Below are 15,525 nucleotides of genomic sequence, written 5' to 3'. Positions count from 1 at the left end.
CTAAAGTATACAGTGTTTCTTTTTGAGGTAATGAAAATATTCTAAAATTGTGGTGACAGTTGCAGAACTCCGAAAATACTTAAAATCCATTGAGTTGTACAATTTAAAAGGTAAATTGTTGGTATGTGTATTATTTCTCAATAAAGCTGTCATTTAAAAAATTCTTATAATTTGTATAGCTGTAACAATATATTGTTCAAGTTTATTCTAAGACTCCAGAAGCTATATAGGTCAAATGGAGAAAAAGAGAATAAGAGCTTTAGAGTCATTTGCATCTGGGTTCTCAGGACTGCTCAGCTACTGATTAGCTGCACAATCTTAGAAAGTCAATTTCCTCATATGTGAAATGGAAATATCACTTAGTCCTTTGCAGGATTGCTCCAAGAAAGAGATGAGAGAATTTCAATAAAGAGCCTAGCATGGTGCCTGGCACATTTATAGCCACCCAAGAAATGTTTGCTTCCTTTCCACTTTCACATTGTATGTAGAATTTCTCTTCTGCTCAGATTTCATCCTTGTGAACATGAGTCAAAATGTCATTCCATTCCACCCCATCCTTCATTTTGAGGTTACCACACTATCATCAAACAAGACAACCTGAAGTTTTAGGTTTGAATAATGACTAAAGAAAACTTGACTGTGTATGTCATTAAAATTTATCTGTGTGTAAATGCAAAAGATACAAAAAGAGGTGAAGAATTAGGACTGGAAGATAGCAACAGAGAAGTGCACCTCATTCATAACAGAAGCATTTTGCAGTTGGCAACACCCCCACAAATGACTAATCTCCAGGAAGAAATCTGATTCCTTCAACTGCAAGGAAAAGAAATTTAACACAAGCAGCTGTGGCGATAAATCTTCCTATCAGTTGTGGTTATAAGTCTGGAAAATCTTGAGTTAACTGTGCTTGTGAATCATGCACATTTATTTCTACTAGTTTAAATATATTTTTCCTTTATTTACACAGAGATGGCTTGTAATAAAGCTACCATTAAACACTAGTGTCAGAAAACCACCAAAGAGAATTTATTTTCTAGCATCCATGATAATAATACAGATGCCCAATTCATGATATGCAGTTTTCCTTTCTCTGTATAAATATTAAAATAACATTTCTGCTTGCAGCGCTCAGGATATTGTTGCCTTGATTCCAGCCACATAAAAGTAAATTAAGGAGAGGACTTTTTGATTATATGTAGAAATTTCAAATATATTGGTATTTACCAAAAATGTATAGTTTACTGACTGACCCCAAATATTTAACTAGGTTTAAAAGAATCCACAATTCAAACACAACTATGGAAAACCTTGTGGTGATTTAAAAATTCATAACCTCAGTCTCAAAGTGTTTCCACTTTGGGAACATAAAGAAACATGTCCCTGCTTTACAATTGAGTTGCCTAATACAAACAGGGTCTTGGGTTCCAGCGGGAGTTGCGGGGAGGCGGAAGAGCAGACAGTTGCTATATTTAGCTAACCAAAAGCAATGTTTCACTTTCATCTTACTGCGTTTGATGATAATTTCTAAGAATTGTTACTGTAGCAATGACTCTGGGGAAAGAAGATGTGATCTTTTAAGAGAAACTTTTTTCTGCCTGGGCAGTTTTTCATTCATTCATTCTCCTCAATTGGATAATTTAGTGATATAAGGAATTGGATTAAGGATTTTATTATTTTCCAGTGTATTGAGGTATCATTGGCAAATAAAAATTGTATCTATTTAAACTGTACAATGCAATGTTTTTATATACACATACATTCTGAAATGATTACCATGGTCAAGCTAATAAATATATCCATTGCCTCACATGTTTATTTTGTGTGTGTGTGTGGTGAGAACATTTAAGATATACTCTCAGCATATTTCAAGTATACAACACACTACTATTAATTATAGTCACCATGCTGTATATCAGATCTCCAGAACTTATTTATCCTGTTAAAACTGAAACTTTGTAAACTTTGACCAACCTCTCCCCATCCTACCCCACCACAGCCCCCAGCAACCACCATTCTACTCTCTGCTTCTATGAGTTCCACTTTTTAAGATTTCACATATGATTGAGATATGCAGTATATGTCTTTTCGTGCCTGGCTTATTTCTCTTAGCATAATTTCCTCTAGGTTCATCAATGTTGTAACAAATAATAGAATCTCCTTGTTTTTTAAGACTGAATAGTATTTTGAAGTATATATATGTGCATATACATATATACACATATACACACATATACATATATACATATTTGTGTATATATAATGTTTTCTTTATCATTAATTTTGTTTCCTCTGGACGCGTATCCAGAAGTGGGATTGCTAGACTAAATAGTAATTCTATTTTTAGTTTTTTGAGGAACCTCCATATTGTTTTCCAGAATGATTATACAATTTATGCCAACAGTGTACAAGGGTTCCCTTTGTTCCATATTCTCGTCAACACTTGTTATCTTTTGTCTGTTTGGTAATAGCCATTCTAATAGATGTGAGGTGATATCTCATTTGTGATTTTGATTTGTATTTCCTGATGACTAGTGATTTTGTGCATTTTTTCCTATACCTGTTGGCCATTTGTGTGTCTTCTTTGAGAACTGTCTATTCAGGTCCTTTGCTCATTTTTAAAGTCAGGTTTTTTGTTTTCTAGCTATTGAGTTGTTTGAATTCCTTATATGTTTTAGATATTAGCCCTTTATCAGATGTAGGTTTGCTAATATTTTCTCCTATTCCACGAGTTGTCTCTTCACTCTGCTGATTGTTTCCTTTGCTGTGCAGAAGCTTTTCAGTTTGGTGTAATCCCATTTGTCTATTTTTGCTTTTGTTGCCTGTGCTTTTATGGTCATATCCAAAAATTCATTACCCAAACTAATGTCATGGAGCTTTTCCCCTGTGGTTTTTTCCTAGTAGTTTTACAGTGTCAGGTCTTAAGTTTAAGTCTTTAATCCATTTTGAATTGATTTTGTTATTGGTATGAGATAAGGGCACAGTTTTATTCTTCCACATGTGGATATACAGTTTTCTTAGTACCATTTATCAAAGAGATTGTCCTTTCTCCATTGTATGGTTTTGGTACCTTTGTACAAGATCAACTGACTGTAAATGCATGATTTATTTCTGAACTCTCTATTCTGTCCATTGGTCTATATATCTGTTTTTTTAATGCCAGTATCATACTGTTTTGATTCCTATAGCTTTGCAGTATATTTGAAACCAGGCAGTGTGATGTCTCCAGCTTTGTTGTTTGAGCTCAAGATTGCTTTGGTTATTCAAGATCTTTTGTGGTTCCATACGAATTTTAGGATTGTTTTTTCTATTTCTGTGAAAATGCCATTGGAATTTTGATAGGGATTGCATTGAATCTGTAGATCACTTTGGATAGCATGGACATTTTAATAATATTAATTCTTGCAAGCCATGAACACAGGATATCTTTATTTTTTGTATTCAGTTTCTTTCATCAAAGTTTATAGTTTTCACTGTAGAGGTCTCCATTTCTTTAGGGTTAATTACTGGTGTTTTATTTTCTTCCATTGTTTCTCTCATTATTTGTGATTCTTGTGGCCTTGCATTGGTGTCTGCACATTTGAAAAAGCAGGCACCTCTTCCAGTCTTTACAGACTGGCTTTGGCAGGAAAAGCCCTTCACCAGTCAGTCAGTCCATAGATTTTTATAAGTGGGCTGACTGGCAGGGCCCTCAGGCAGGCTGGTCTGGATCCTGGGCCCACTGATGTGGATCTGGAGTTTGGTTCCAAATGGAAGGGTCTGACACTGGGATCAATGGGGGAAGATCTGGATCCTGAGTCCATGGGGGCTGGTCTGGCACCAGTGTTCACTGGGGTGGATCTGGTACTGGGATCTGCAGCAACATCTGGTGCTCATTTCATTGTGCTTCCTGCACATGGAAGGCCTCTCTCTCTGTTTGAGTTTTGCTGTATGGGTTTGGGGGAAGAGTGATGCAGGTAATGTAAACCTATCCTTCCTACCTTTTCCAATGCATGGTTTCTTATTTTTGTGCTCAACTTAGGGGCAGTAATCTTTCATCTGTGTTCCTGAGCTCTTGTGAAGGTATTTTTGTGTGTGAATGGTTGTTTGAATTGATGTTTCTTTAAGTGGATGAGCACTGGAGACTACTATTTCACTTCTTGCTGATGTCATTTATCCCAGTGTTGTCTGAATTAAAGATTTTAAAAGATCTAGATGCCCACCATAATATGCTGACTTAACCTGGCTTAAATGTAAACCTTCCAGATCCTTAAAATGTTGCACTATGTTAATCAATCATGTTTTCTCCAAAATATAATTGTGAGTTCAACTGTTAGAATGTTTGTTTATCTATCTATCTATCTATTTATTTATTGCTGTGTTCTATTGCAATAGAAGATTATATGCCTATGAAATAGAATGATAACTTGTAAAAAAAAAAAGGCTAATCCTAACTGGATAACAAAAGGGGGATTTTAAACCACAGCACAACTTAAAGCCTCAGGCATCAAATGAGATCAGCTATAATTTTAATGCCACATTAAAAAAATACAACAATTATTTGACTTGATAAAAATTTTATGCATTGAGCACTTTAGAAAAAATTTTAAATATAAACATGATAATGTTTGATTTTTATGATATGAGGCTAATTTATTTTGGAGCAATAAATACCATTTCTCAGCCTTTAACTTGAGAGACAAATCATAGTATTTAAAATTCCCTCTGCAATCAAACTTCTAGCTCTCTTCCTCATTTTGACTATAATTAATTTTTGTAAAAGATTTAATTTTTTAAAATTTATTTTTAATTGAAATATAATTGATTGCACATATCTGTGGGGTACAGCATTGAATATCAATACTTGTGTGTAATATGTGATCCTCTCAAATCAGGATAATTACTATATTTATCATTACACAATGTAATTATTTTTTGTGGCTCTTTACCAATTTCTCACCAACCCGCACTCCATCTCCCCCTTTCTCACCTCGGGTGGCCTCAGTTCTGTTCTTTCCTTTTAAAAGTTCAAGGAATTATTGTGATTTTTGTATCTTTATTTATTTATTTATATTTTTAGCTCCCACTTATGAGTGAGGACATGTGGTATTTCTCTTTCTGTGCCTGGCTTATTTCACTTAACATAATTTTCTCTAAGTTCATCCATGTTCCTGTGGATGGCAGAATTTCATTCTTTTTTATGGCAGAGTAATATTCCATTGTGTATATATACCACATTTTCCTTATCCAGTCATCCGTTGATGGACAATTAGGTTGGCTCCAACTCTTAGCTATTTTAAATAGAGCTGCAATGAACACGGGAGTGCAGGTATCCCTTCGACAAGATGATTTTCATTCCTTTGCGTATACACCCAGCAGTGGAGTTGCTGGATCATGTGGCAGATCTATCTCTAGTTGTTTGAGAAGCCTCCATACTGTTTTCCATAATGGCTGTAATAATATACTCCCACCAACAGCATAGGAGAGTTCATATTCTGTATGTTTTTTCTCATTTTGTTACGTTGTTTAACTGAGTCTTCTCATATCTCATTGAATTTCCTTAAGCCTTTTGCTTGGAATTCCTTGTCTGTCATTTCAAGGGTTTCCTGCTCTATGGGGTCTGGTACTTAAGAATTACTGTATTCCTCTAGTGGTGTCATATTTTCTTGGTTTTTCATATTTCTGTATCTCTGTGTCGATGTCTGGTTATCTGGTAGAGAAGTTGCTCCTTCTGTTACTCTGATGTAGGCTTTGAGGAGAGAGACCTCCTCTTCTTTTTGTAGTCCCTGCTGGTGACTCCGCTTGTGTCAATGCAGTCAAGTCAGTGGTGGGCCGCCTGCATAGTGGTTGTGGCTCATATTGTGGTGGTGAGCTGCCCTTGCAGCAGCAGTGGCTATGGAAGTGACTATGATGGACCATCTGCACAAAAGTGATGATTTCAGTATGCTCATACCTTCTGCCAGGTAGGGAGTGCTGCCTATGGCTCATGCCTAGGACCCTGGCTGGTCTCCTGCCTCAGAATGTTTATCTTTTTTTTTTTTTTTTTTTTTTTTTTAGCATGAGGGACTTTAGACCATGTATAATGGAAACTAATTTCAAGTCTCTACTTTTGGAATTGTGTGCAACTTGAATTTAGAGACTAAATCTGTTTAATTTAGGTTCTTTCTGTAACAGACTCAAATTTAGCTTCTATTATATATATAGGGGCTGATGTCCCTTTTGGTAAAAAAGATATCTAGTATTCTATAACATTGTAGGGTGACTATAACAACAATTTACTGTATACTTTCTATTAGCTAGAAGAGAGGGTTTTGAAGTTTCACAACATGAAGAAATGATAAATGTTTGAGGTAATGGGAAAAAAATCACTGGTTTGCCAGGGCTTCGGGAGGTGGGAGAGGGAAGAAAAAACAATATCTGTAGATATCTATTTCTATCTATATATACATATATGTGTGTATTAGATATATAGTAATCTCTCTACCTTGCACAGAGAAGATGTGTAAGTTATCTAGGAAAAGATCACATAGACCCTTGTAGGCTATGGTAATGAGAGAGGGTTTTATTATAGTTGGTAAAAAGTGAGACCAGTTCAGAAGCTCTTGCAATAGTTCAGGAAAGAGATGGTGGTGGCGTGGCTTAGGGTGATAGTAGTAGAGATGGTGGGAAATTGAAGGTGGAACAACAAGATGTTTTGAAGATAGAGGTACAATATGTTCTTACAAATGGATGTGAGCAGGGGAGGGAAAGGGAAGATGGAAGTGGGTTTGGGCTAGAGCATCAGAGTGGTTGGGATCAATTACGTTTCAGGTACTAGTAATTTGGGACTGAGGCTTGCCTCACTTATTTATTCATTCAAAAAAGATTTATTGAGCACCCACTATGTATCTTCCCCTATGCTAGGTGCCAGGTATGCAGTGATGAACAAAATAGACACAGTTCTTGCCCTCATGAGGGTTATGGTCCAATGGAGGAGACTGAGACTGAGTCTGAAAGAGTGATATTTACAAAAGAGTATAGTGAATGCTATGATAGTGGCAAGCACAGGATGCTATTGAGGCTTAGAGGAGGGACAACTAACCCAGATTTTGGAGGTGTTGGATAATAAAAAGCTTTCAAAAAGTAGTAACTTCCACGCTGAAACCTACAGGACGAGTGGGAGTCAAACAAGTGAAGAAATGGTGGGGAAAATGATGCAGGTAGAGAGAAGAGCTTGATAAATGGTTAGGAAGAGGGGAAGACCATGTCAAGTTCCTGGAACTGAAAAAAAAAATTCAGTATGGCTGGGTGAGAGAGGAAAAATGATAAATGATAAGGTTAAACAAACAGAGGGCAGGAAATGCAGGGCCTTATAAGACATGCTACAGTTTTAGTCATGCCCTTAGAAGCAAAAAAAAAAAAAAAAAAAACACCAAACTTTAAAAAATGGTATTTTAAAATTTAAATTTTATTTTGAGATAATTGTAGATTCACATGCAGTTATAAGAAATAATAGAGGGAAATCTTCTACACCCCTTATCCAGTTTTCCCCAATGGTAATATCTTACAAAACTTTAATACAATACCACAATCAGGATGTTGACCTTGATACAGTCAAGATGAAGAACCTTTCATCACTATATGGATCTCTTAAATTGCCCTTTTCCACCCACCTCCACATCTCTCCCTCTCCCCACCTCCTTAAACCCTGGCCACCACTAATATTTTCTCTGTTTCTATAATTTTGTCCTTTTAGTATTTTTATATAAATGGGATAATATAGAATGCAAACTTTGGGGACTGCTTTTTGTTAAATATTTAGTTTACAAATATTTTCTCTCATTGTATAGTTTGTCTTTTCAGCTTCTTAACAGAGTCTTTCAAAAAGCAAAAGTTTTAAATTTTGATGTAGTTCAATTTATCTATTTTTCCTTTCATAAATTTTACTTTTGAGGTTAAGTCTAAGAAGTCTTTACTTATCTCCATTTCTTGAAGGTTTTCTATTTTTTTTTAATAAAGGAGTTAGTTTTACATTTACATTTATGTTTATTATCCATTTTCAGTTAATTTTTGAATAAGGTGTGAGACTTATATGCAAGTCTTTACTTATCTCCATTTCTTGAAGGTTTTCTATTTTTTTTTAATAAAGGAGTTAGTTTTACATTTACATTTATGTTTATTATCCATTTTCAGTTAATTTTTGAATAAGGTGTGAGACTTATATGCAAGTTCATTTTGTTGCCCAGGGATGTCTAGTTGCTCCAGAACCTTCTTAATAAAAGACTATTTTTTCGCTATTGAATCGCTTTTGTACCTTTGTCAAAAATCAGTTGGGTATATTTGTATGCTTCTATTTCTTCATTGTTTGTTCTGTTGTTGATCTATGTGTCATTCCCTTGGCCAATACCACAGTCTTGATTTCTGTAGCTATAAAATGTCTTGAAATCGCGTAGACTGATTGCTCCCCCTTTTTTCCTCTTTAAAAAATTGTTCTAGCTAGTCTTGTTTCTTAGTCTTTTCATATACTTTTCATAATAATTTTCTACATATCTACAAAAAGTTTTCCTGGGATTTTGATAGGAATTATGTTAAACCAGTGTGTTAATATGGTTTCTGTGTTGAAACTTCCAGTCTATGAACATGTATGTATCTCCATTTATTTATATCTTGCTTTCTTTCATTGATATTGTATAAAGTCTTTTCCATGTTTTGTTAAATTTATGCCTAAGTATTTAATTTTTTTGAAAAATTTTAAATAGTATTGTATTTTTAATCTTAATGTCCATGTTTTGATCACTGAAATCATTTATTAGTTCTAGGAATTTGTTTGTTGGCTTTAATCTTTATTTTTTTAGATTCCTTGGGATTTTCCACTTAAATAATCATATCATCTTCATATAGAAACAATTTTCTTTCCTTCTGATCTATTTGCCTTTTATTTCTTGTTTAGCTATATTGCATTGGCTAGAATTTCTAGCACTATATTGAGTAAGAATGGTGAAAGTGGGTGTCCTTGCCGTATTCTCTATTTTAAGGGGAAAGCATTCAGTCTTTCATCATTAACTATGATGTTAACTTGGTTTTTCATAGGTGTTTTCTAATGAGTTGAGTAAGTTCCCTTCTATTCCTATTTTTCTGAGAATTTGTATTATGAATGAGTGCTGAATTTTGTCAAATGTCTTGTCTGCATCTGTTGATGTGATCATATAATTTTCTTCCTTTGCCTGTTAATATGATGGATTGCATTGATTGGTTTTCAAATATTGAACCAGCCTTACATCCCTAAAATAATCTATACTTCGTCATAATGGACAATTTTTTAATATTCTACTGAAGTTTGTTTGTTAATATTTTGTTAAGGCTTTTTGCATTTGTTGATCATATGATTTATAGTGTTAGAGTATTACTAGCTTTATGAAATGAATAAGAATGTGTTCTCTCTTCTATTATCTGGAAGAAATTATGGAAAATTGATGCGAATATTTCTTTAAACATTTGACAGCATTTTCCAGAGAAACCATCTGGGCCTGGACATTTCTTGTTTGGGAATTTAAAAATTATAAATTCAATTCCTTTAATAACTATTGTGGTCCTTCCTTCCTTCCTTCCTTCCTTCCTTCCTTCCTTCCTTCCTTCCTTCCTTCCTTCCTTCCTTCTTTCCTTCCTTCCTCCCTCCCTCCCTCCCTCCCTCCCTCCCTCCCTCCCTCCCTCCTTCTCTCCTTCCTTCCTTTCTTTCTTCCCACTTATGAGTGAAGACATGCAATATTTCTCTTAACTCTGTACCCCATAAACATGTATAATTGATTATGTTTCAATTTAAAAAATAAATTTAAAAAAATTATAATGCTATGCAAATGAGCTATTTCATATTTGGTAAGTTGTAATAGTTTTTTGGTTTTTGAAGAATTGGTCCCTTTCAGCTAACTTGTTAAATACATGAATACAGAGTTGTTCATAGTATTCTCTTATTATCCCTATTTTGATGTCTGACGATTTGTAGTGATATAACTGTTTACTTCCTGGTATTAGTAATTTGTATCTTCTCTCTTTTTTGTTTGTCATCTTTGGTAGAAGCTTGCCATTTTGTTGATCTTTACAAAGAACCAGTTCTTTGTCTCATTGATTTTCTCCATTTTCTGATTCCACATTCATTGATCTGTGTTCCTATCTTCATTATTTTTTTTCTTCTGCTTACACTGGGTTTGTTTTGCTCTTCTTATATGCAACCTGCTCAATCATGCCTTAACTAGGAGAGACCATAAGACAGCCCCTTCACCAAGGCATTACAAAATATATGCTAGAAAATCTCTGTGATGGTTTTTCTTCATATGCTGAGATTATTGTGGTAGATGCCAACATGGAATTGGGTTCCCTGCTTTCAACAGTAATAATCAGATCCCACAGAAGTGTGGCCAGGTGGTGTGCTTAACCATTATTCACAAGGTGGCAAATAACCACAGTAAGCCATAGATAGAGTGTGAGTATATCTGCAGTGATCTGTGGTGGTAGCTAATTAATCACAAGTTTCCTAGAAATGAATGAGACAGGCAGCCTACTACGGTGCTTTTAATTTCTACAAGAGAAAACATTTTTGTAGAAACCTGACTCAAGTTGCCATAGTGAGAAATCATGGCCTCTTATTTGGTTCCCATCCTAAGCCTGTTTACAGGCCTAGAGATCTTTGATTGTGGGGAAGGCAAGGTCTCTTTGAGGAAGAATCCTACAACGCGGCCACAAGTGTATACTGTGAATCTTCCTCCAAACTCACCCAGAGAGAAATGCAACCCATTACCATGTCTACAATTCACTGGGCAGATGGAAATTCCCAGCTCTTTCAAAAGTCATTAGGTACTGTTCATTGACTTGGAGACCCAAAGTATCATCATGACCTGCTGGGTAGGATAAAGTTTCTGGAGATCAGGGGATAGAGTCTTGACCTAAGTTAATTTAACTGTGCATTCATTTGGCCCACAGATCCATTCTGGGATTATTTCCAGTTTTTTTATATAGTGGGAATGGATATACTTAGAAACTGTGAGAATCACCATGGAGTAGGGGTTCTAACAGTAGAATGGGCCAAGTGAAGACCCTAGTTATGGTTTTTCCTTCTAACCCCTTACCAAAATATAAACCTCAATCAATACTTTATCTTTGAGGGGAACTATGGAAATCAATGCCACTATCAAGGCCTTGAATGATGCATAGATGTTGATTCCTATAACATCCTTGTTTAATTTACTTCTTTGTCCATTACAAAAGACAGATGGGTCTTGGAAATGACTGTGGATTATGATAAACAAAACTAGGTGGTGATGCAATTAACACCTGCAGTTTTAGCCATGGTATCTTTACTGGAGCAAATTGAAACAGCTTCTGCAACTTGTTGTTCAGCTATTGACCTAACAAATGCTTCCTTTTAAATTCCCATTGGAAAAGATAATCAGAATCAGTTCACTCTCGCCTGGTAGTGATAACAGTATCCTTTCTTAGTCTTACATCAGGCAAAGTCTGTTTTCCTGCTCTCTGTCATAATATAGTCCAAAGGTATCTTGATCATTTGAACATCCTACAAAACATTATGTTGGTCTATTCCATTGATATAATTATGCTTAATTGAACTGATAGGGAAGCAACAAGCACCTTTGATGCCCTAAGTAAGACACACATGTCAAAAGATGGGAGGTTAACTCCATGAAAGTTCAGGAGTCTGGGACCTTGGTCATATTCCTAGGAGTATGGTGTTCTGGGCATGTATGGATATTTCCTATAAAGTAAGAGGCAATTCGCTGTAGCACAATGTACCTATCACAAAGAAAGACTCACAGAATTTAACAGGCTTCTTTGAATTTTGGAAGAGGCAAAATATACCACACGTAGTTGTGATGCTCTAGTCCATCTACCAGATAACCCAGTAGGATGCAAATTTTAAGTAGGTTCCAGAGTAGGGAGAAGTTTTGCAGCAAGTCTGAGCTGCAGTGTGAGTTTCCCTGCTATTTGGGCCTATGATCCAGTATACACAATGGTGGTAGAAGTATCTGGGGTAAACACAGAAGTTTATAGAGCCCTAGCAGTTGAATCATAGCAGAAACCTCTAAAATTTAGAGTTGGGCACTACCTTCTTTTGTCTACAAGGTATTCGCCATTTGCAAAGCAGTTTCTGGATTGTCACTAGGGCTGATAGAGACTAAATATCTGGCTATGGGGCAAACAAATGACTATGTAACCTGAGGCCCCCCCCCCATTTTAAGCTGGGTGTTATTGAATCCATTGAACCAAAAAATTGGATGTGCACAGGATCATTCCACTATAAAATGTAAATGCAGTACATAAAACAGTCCAGAGCAGGTCCAGAAGACATAAGTAAACTACACAAGCAGGTGGCTGGACCCCTTCCTGCCCTACTCCACCTCATATCTACCCCTATTGCTTAGCTGCCTCTTCCTCTACCAAAACTTATGGCATCATGAAGGGGTACATATTTCATGACAATGAATATATCCATCGCCTCTCCAAAGTTTCCCTCTGAGCAGATACAAGGACAAAAAATTTATGGACCTGGTTCAGGAGTGGGTCTTCTAAGTCAGTGGGCAACCAGCCAGCAGTGGATGGGCACTGCATTATAGTCCCCCTCAGTGTCTAACCAGAAAAGCAGTGATAGATGGAAATCCTCCCATTGGGCTGAGTGTGGGCAATATATCTGTTTGTCCACATTGTGTGGAAGAACAAGTGGCTAAATCTTACATGAGAAATGACTAACAGATTAGATGGCTGGAGAAGGATTTGGAAAGATTAAGATGAAAATCTTGTGAAAAAGGAGGTCTTGGGGAAAGGTAAATGTCTGAACCTCCATGAATGGGGACAGAGTGTTAAGATATTCATGTTCCATCTAATTGCGAAGCAGTGGGCATGCACTGCAAGATGAGGAGGTCAGTAATCAGGTAGACAAGGTGACATGATCTGTGAATGTCAGTCAGCCTCTTTTCCATGCTGTCCTGAAGCTTGCCCAATGGACTCTTGTATAAAGTGGCAAAGGCAGTGAAGGAGGCTAATCTTCAAAACCAAAGATTTCCTCTCACCAAAGCTAGGCTGGCTACCAACACTGCTGAGTTCCCGATATGACAGGAGCAGAGGCAAATACTGATCCCCAATATGGCACCGTTGCCTTGGGGGGCAAGCTGGTCATCTGGAGACAGGTTGACTCCATCATATAGGAGAAGTGACATGTCCTCACAAAAACAGATACATGTTCTGGATAAAGATTTGCCTTTACTGACCACAAATATTTGGCTATCACTATCATTTGTGGAATTAAAAAGCCTCATTCATTGCCATGGCATTTCATGTATTACCTCTAACCAAAGAACTCATTTTATAGTGAGAGAAGTGTGGCAATGGACACACACCCACAGAATTCACTGGTCTTGCCATTTGCTTCACCACCCAAATGACAGAATAGAGAAATGACATTCTGAAGGCTCAGTTCCAGTTCTATGGGAAATAATCTGCAAGGTTAGGAAGCTATCTTACAAGATACAGTATTTTTCTTATGTCAGGGATGAACATACATTGCCATTTCCCCCATCTTCAGACTACAGGAGTCTAAGATGGAAGTGAGAGTGGCCACCTCACTATGACACCTAATTACAGGTTTATAATTTTTTGCTCTTTTTCACAGAAACCTTGGTCTCAGGAAATTTGGAGATCCTAGTACCTGAGGGAGTTATGCTTCAATCAGGGATCAAGATCATGATTATGTTAAACTGGAAACTCAGACTACCCTCTGATGATTTGGGGCTCCTTGCACTGCTAAACCAACAAGAAAGGGAGGTTACTCTGCTGGTTAGGTTGATAGATCCCAATTACCAAGGGGGAAAATAGGTTGCCACTATAGATTAAGGCCAAAAGTACTATGTCTAAACTCCTGGGGATTTACTAAGATGCCTCTTAGTACTTTCATATCCAAATATATGTTTGCCGGGGAAACTATGGCAACTCAGTAAAGATGGGACCACTGAGGTCTTAGATCCAGTGAAAATTAAATTTTAGGTCACCAGCACCTAAGAGCAAAAATTGAGCCAAGATTTTGGCAGAGTATAAGAGGAACATTGGATAGGTAGTGAAAGAAGGAAGCTATGATTAACACATACCTTGTGAGCAGCATCAAAAGCCATGATTGCAGGAGCTATGCTTTAGGCTAATTGTTTCCTTCTTTTAAACAACAGCTTTATTGTGGTGTAATTGCACATATTTAAAGTATAGAATTTGATAAGTTGACATGTATACATACCCATGAAATTATCTCCTCAATTGAAACAATGAATGAATCCATCACCTCTCCAAAGTTTCTGTGAGCCCCTTAATAACCTCTCCTTCCAATCGTTTCCCTTCCCTTCCCAGCCCCAGAAAACCACTTATCTGTTTTCTGTCAATATATATTAGTTTGCTTTTTTCAAAGGGTTGTAGAAGATCTATTTATTCTAATACTTTCTCTTTTTAAAAATTTTATTTTACTTCTCAGTATACATTGTAGTTGATTTTCATGCCCCTTTACCCGTTTGCATTCTTTCATTCAGTATAATTATTTTGAGATTTATACATGTTGTAGCATGATAGTTCATTCCTTTTTATTGCTGAGTAGTATTCTGCTGTATGGATGTAACACAGTTTATCCATTCATGGGTTGATGGACATTTGAATTGTTTACAAATTTAGCTATTACAAATAAAGCTGCTGCAAATGTACAAGTCATTGTATGGACATGAGCTTTTACTTCTCTTAGGTAAATATCTAAGAATGATGATTAATGACATGGGGCTGGGCAAGGAATTTTAAATAAGCCTTCAAAAGCACAAGCAACTAAAGCAAAAAGAGATAAGTGGGATTACATCAAACTAAAAAGCTTTTGCACATCAAAAAAAAAAAAAAAAAAAACCAACTGTTAACAGGGTGAAGAGACAAACTACAGAATGGGAGAGAGTATTTGCAAACTATACATCTGAAAAAGGGGTTAATATCAAGAATATATAAGGAAACTAAACAACTCAACAGCAAAAAACCAAATAACCCAATTTAAAAATGGGCAAAGGATTTTAATAGACATTCATCAAAAGAAGACATACAAACGGCCAACAGGCATATGAAAATGCTCAGCTTCACTAATCATCAGGGAAATGCAAATCAGAACAACAATGAGATATCATCTCACTCCAGTTAGAATGGCTATTATCAAAAAGACAAAACAAAACAAGTGTTGCAAGGATGTGGAGAAAAGGGAATGCTTGCACACTGTTGATGCGAGAGTGTATTAGTCTGCTTCTGTTGCTTATAACAAAATACCTGGAACTGGGTGATTTATAAGAAAATGAAATTTGTTGCTTACAGTTTCTGAGGCTGGGAAGTCCAAAGTCCAGGGAACACATCTGGTGAGAGCCTTGGTGGTGGTGACAGTGATGGCAGAGTATCACACTGTGAAAATGGTGGAGCAGAGAGAGACTAACCTCCTTGTTCACTCTCCTTTTAAAGCCCTCAGAACCATGCCCCTGACCACCATTACTAATCCATTCATTACAG

Source organism: Cynocephalus volans, chromosome X (assembly GCF_027409185.1).
Source record: "Cynocephalus volans isolate mCynVol1 chromosome X, mCynVol1.pri, whole genome shotgun sequence".
Classification (NCBI taxonomy): Eukaryota; Metazoa; Chordata; class Mammalia; order Dermoptera; family Cynocephalidae; genus Cynocephalus; species Cynocephalus volans.
Note: the sequence above shows the minus strand (reverse complement) of the source record.